The sequence below is a fragment of the Parasteatoda tepidariorum genome, chromosome 5 (genome assembly GCF_982258835.1).
Source record: "Parasteatoda tepidariorum strain Cologne lab strain chromosome 5, Ptep-v5.0, whole genome shotgun sequence".
Taxonomy (NCBI): Eukaryota; Metazoa; Arthropoda; class Arachnida; order Araneae; family Theridiidae; genus Parasteatoda; species Parasteatoda tepidariorum.
In genome coordinates, this window is record NC_141759.1 from 91,417,337 (window position 1) to 91,423,336 (window position 6,000).

A 6,000-nucleotide genomic window follows, 5' to 3' on the forward strand; every position below is an offset into this window, starting at 1 on the left:
TTATGTCTATTGAATACGACATTTTGCGTAGTTTGGAATTCGACAGCATAATACAAGATTTCGTTGAATCCAAAAATAGCAAAAAAGTAATATATTAGATCATAAGATTCTGCAAAATAATTTATTACCAAAAAATATTATATTTTTATTTGCATCTTCATAATTTTGTGCAAAATTCACTTGTTTTTAAAGCTAAATTATTTTTGTCAACAGATTTTTTTCTCCCAAGTTTTTCGTAGGCCCCTGAATTTCGTAGGCCCTAGGCACGTGCCAAGTGTGCCTATAGGTTAATCCGGCCCTGGGTATAACTTATTCAAATAGGAGTGTGGGGTTGCTGTTTAGGACAGGTTTTGGCTCGTGTCGGCGACAGAAAGGGAATATTTTCCTTCGGTCCATCGTGGTTACCCTAGAGTTAACAAAATCTACTCTCCCTGAAATGCGCTATTCTTGTTACCATAACAGCAGACGGCCTCAAGCTTTGTGACTGGGGAGTTCTTATCCGTAGACAAACTATAACTTGCTTGGTAATTCTCTAATACCTCTTTTCACTTCTTCTCTTTCACTGTGTATCTGTCTGGACGAAGATTCTTCGTTCTCCTGAACAAGACTAATAGTGGCTTCCTTTTTTTAACTCAACCAGGCACTGATTTTTCATAAAACATTTTCTTCATAGAATCGAAAATGTAGCATGCCTGTTTAGTGCTATTTTTTGCATTATTGCTTTTTTTTATCGTTGTTTAATTTTATTCAGATATAGCTCAAATTTCACTCTTTCACTTGTATTAGCAACATATTTGTAAGTTATAAATTATAGATCAACAAGCGATTTTTAGTTACAAATACATTTGTACCTCCAATCTTGATGGTTAAATTTCATTACAATGGAATCTCTTGTTCGAATATTTAGTCAACTGCACTTGATAAAAATACAAAGTCAGCTTTATATCCGTACTCCTCATATTTTAAATTTGGTACAATACTGCTTGTTCTTGCTGCCGACGACTGCTAAATATCAACCACAGAATGAATGTTTAGCACTCATTAGATTATGTCGCCATATCTCAAAATAATCAAAATTCGAATAATGCTTTCATATGTATTTAAGACTAAAAGCAATCATACAACCAACGATTGCCGAAATTATAATCATACGTAATCAAGAAATCTACGATAATAAAGAAACATATACAATTGATTCACTGACTTGTCACTAAAATTCGTAACACTCGTATACTGGATTCAAAATTTTATGAGCAATTCAGTGTTAGTTAGTCAAATATAGTTATGTTTTATAAATTAATTAAAAATCAGAAACTAGATGATTTGTTAGTTTCTATCTAGCCAAATAAATAGTTTAATCTAAGAGTTGCTATATTACTAGTTATTAGCTAAATTTTTATTACTAGTCAGGTTTATACTTGGTAGTTTATTTCTAGCTATTCACTAGCACGTTGCTAACTATTCACGATTACAAATTATTCCATGCTAAGTATTAGCTATACAGTTTCTAAATAATAACTTTTTATATAATAATTACTAATTTTTATTTAGTTACAAACGTTTTGTTGGAATTAGTTGGCAAGAAATTATGAGAAAGTCGTTTGAAGTACTTTGTACAACGAAATTAAATTCTTTTCACAACACTTAAATATTTACTTTATTTTTTTCATATATAGATTGAACAGTTGGCAAAGAATTCTGTCAAGTTAAAAAGCATTTCGCTAAAAAAAGAAAGCGAATTGGGTATACTATAGCCTACGTCACAGGTTGTGTTATTCCTACTAAATTTAACCCATGAACGGCATTTTCTGCGAGCCTAACTTCAAGCCACAAATAAACAAACGAAGTGTTTGATCGTTTAAATAGCTGCTCGCCAGATTTTATTGCATTATAAAGAAAAGTAATTGATATTCGATTTTTGATTAATAATTGATTTATGTGGATAGTGGCATTTATGTGGATAGTGGCATAGAATTTAGCATTGCATCATGGTAAATGTTATTCCTACTAAGTGGAAGTAGTTGAGTTTTTTTTTATATTATACCCAATTCTAAAAGAAATAAAAATAAACAACTTAAAAAACAAAGATGCTGTTGCCAGCCATAGAATTTTTTTGAAAGTTAACTTAGCAACATAAATCAAAATGACATACAAGTGCAGCTAGATCAAAATTATGATACCTGAGCGCTTGACGTAACACTGTTGTTCGATATTAATTAGTAGATTTACTTATTCAGTTATTAGCCAATTAGTTATTTGGTTAGTTTAGCAATAATTATTAGCTAATGAGTTGAAAACTGCTATTCTACGTTGATAATTAGTGAGTCCATTAGAAGAGGGCTGGCACTACTACAAGTGGGTATTACTTTAATAAATTGTTCTGTAAAAACACTGGTTGGAAAAACTACATTATTTCTGCAGTTAACTACATTTCTAACGAAGATGTTGTAGTAAACTACAACTGCTTTATTTTAAATTTATGGACTACAAACTACTTTGGAATTGTGGAGACTACTTCACTACTTTAAGGAACCGAAGTTTACTGGAAAAATTAATTTACACGTGCATAATTTACACTGCTGACGAAATTAATTTACATATTATGTTCAAAATGGTTTTATTGGCTTTTATTAAACATGAAGACTTATTTAGAATTTATTACTCATGTTTACATGAGCCAGTTTGCTATTCTAAAACATTTCTTTCGAATTTTTTTCATTTAGTCTTTAACTTTTAACAGCCCTTCTTAGCAGCGAATATTTAATTGAAGAGATGCTAGGAAATTATCAAATGCTTGTAATTTCGTGAAACTTTAATTACTCTGTTATTTCCTCTAAGGAAAAGTACATCAAAAATATGCTTCTTTCCTTTGAAATCTCATCTATGTCTCACGAGCCGCGACAGCCCATAGAGGGCCAGGGCCTACTATGCCAATCTCAGTTTTCTTGACCTTGGACTAAAGGGTGCAGGAGCAGATGTTCCGGTCAAAATTGTGTCCTTTGACAGACCTACGAAGATTTGTACCCATCAAATTCGAAAAATTAGTTCTGTTAGAACCCTGCTCATGTACTAAACTAACGTAAAGACTAGTTGTTTGGAATCGCTACAAACTACTGTTTTTTGTATTGCGCTACTCACTAGACTACTTTTTTTTAAAAAGTAGTACACTACACTACAAACTACGATTAAAAGTAGTCTCTCTACTTCTAGTGCGTCACTTCCGAGCACTGGGTACAGGCTAGTTATTAGTTTAATAGTTGCTAATTATCTAGTTGTTAGTTAATTAGGTAGTTTTTGGTTAGTTATTAGTCGGCTAGCTATTCCCTGGTTAGAATTCAGTAGTCTGTAATGTGATTAAAAATTTATGATGAAAAATATTATAAATTTTATCTTTCATTTTAAATACAGTACGGAACCGATTATCCGGAACGGTCGGGACGATCACTATTCCGGATAACTGATTTTTCCGGTTTTCTGAATCGCTACAAAAAGCCGTTTTTTTATTGTTAAACCCAACTAAAAGATTGGAAATAATCTTAAAAATAAGAAAAAACGATGAAGTAATACACTAATGATTATTTCCAAAATGATGGTGAGGTAAACATCTTTAAAAAAAGAAAGAAAAATCGTAAAATCTTATGAGGAAAAAAAAATTTTCTTTTTAAAAATGGTGAGAAAGTTTATCGAATTTCGTTCCGGTTTTTGGGTTTTCCGGTTTTCTGATTTCCGGATAACGGGTTCTGTACTGTAATTTCAAAGGAATTAAAATCTGAAATCTGTCTATGGCATTTACTTATTCTTAGGTACAGGTTCATCGAAAAAGAATGATGGCCTATTTAACACCATAAAAAGGTAATTGATATAACTCGAAAGAGTATTAACTTATTCTCGTCTTTGAAGGCTAACCCTTCTTAGCATCGCTGAGAAGGATTTCTTTTTTCCATCCATACTTCCAGCCTGGAAGAATAACAGGAATAGAACTATGACCTTAATAGAACTATGAACTAGCCAATAGAACTATGACCTGAACATTTATCTAGTTTCGCCGGAAATTTGTGTTTTTCAATAAATTGGTAATATGGAAGCTGCAGTAAATTATTAAAAAAAAATTATGCAGGTCGCTGATCTTCCTTACTTTTTACTATCTGGGCGTGAAATATTAAATGAATATTTTTCTCAAATAATGGAGTAACAGAATGAATATAACCCACTTCAAGGACATACATTGGACACTCAATTTGAAGAATCTGGACATTCGTGAATATCATATACAATCAACCCTTTAAAATTTCCCATCATGACCTGAACTAGAGCTTTAACTCCAGAAATGCTTCACAAGACCTAAAGGTAGTTCGATTAATAGTCTTGAGATCTGTCATGTGGCTAAGGGTGCACTTACAGAAACGTTGCTTTCGTTAACTTGAATCTTAAAATTTTGTAGTTTTGACCATTTTTTTTTCAAATGACCCTGTAGTATTTGCAGATTTTATCCTGAAAAATGAAATAGTGAGGGTTGGTTGCCTTCATGTTCATAAATTAAGGATAATATAGAATCACATGGCAATTGAACTCAGCAGTGACAAATTCATTCGTAAAATTATCACATACAACCACAAGAGTGATATGCAATTTACAGGAAGTCACCAGATGACGTCGATAGTACGTCACAATGACTAAAGCATAAGAGGGAGTTAGGAATGGTTACAAAGATGTCAACAAGCGTTCTGTAAGCAACTCAGTGCCATAGAGAACTCACGTGGATGATTTTTTACATGGTTAGAATTATCATTCGCCAAGACTGTGGACGTACTTAAATCGAAGTATCCAAGGAACTTGGAAATGCCCAAATTGCCATTTCTAGGCTTCGTCAAAGATTTCAAGATGATGGAAATGTCCGTGTACGAGTCACCCCAGAGTTACTACAACAAATGAAGACCGGTATTATTCAGTAACTGCCAAAAGAATCAGACGGAACTTAGTATCCGATCTTTCGCAACAGCTATCTGCAGCTACAGGTATCCTAGTTTCAAAGCAAACCGTGTATAAGCATTTGTGAAACATGGGTCTATATAATCATAGGCCTGTCAGAAGTTTTCCGCTCATGACAAGCCACTATTGCTAGCGTGTATTGCGTCTCTCAGTGGGCTTGTCTGATATTTTTCTAAGAGTTCAGGTTCAGCTTGTAGTCGAAATTTTATTTAAAGAACGCCAAGTACCAGTTACTACCAAGACATCTTTAAGCGACACCCTTTCGTTGGTGCAGGATTGCTCGTTTGAAGTGGAATTATCCATATCTGAATGTTTAAATTGATATAATAAAAGCCCAAATTTATTGAGACATTCTGGAACAGCAAGTACGTTTGTTCAGGAGTGCCATGGCACATAATTTGTGATTATGGGGGACAACGCCTGTTTTTACTGAACAAATATAGTAAACTATTGTCATTTATCTGAGGCTATCACCATTATGGAATGACCAGCGCTCATACCGGACTTGAATAAAATAGATCTGAGCGGGACATGCTTGGCTGATGATTTTCAGCCAGTCAACTGCGTCCTAATAGAGTACTGAAACTTCGGAGAACATTCCTTGCTGGGTAGTGTCATATTACCTAAGATTAACTTGATAAACTAGATATGTAGCATGTCTAGGCATTGTACGGACGGAACATAATATTCAGTTTTAGTAAAAGAAAAGATATATTTTCATAAATGCTCCAGGGTGCAAAAAGAGTACTTTTATAAATGGTATCATGCAAATACAATCTTATGTGTTCTGTATCTTTTGTTTAATTAATGGGCTATGAATAAGTCATGTTTGTTTTGTTTCTAAGCCGGAGCTGGCATTATCTTTAATTTTTGGACCATTAATAACGTATAAATAACGTATTACACTAATAGCATTAATAACATTCATAATAATTAATTACATTAATAACATTAATAACGTATGGCTATTAATAATCCATAATTAACGCATTTTTTAAAATATTTCTAGTG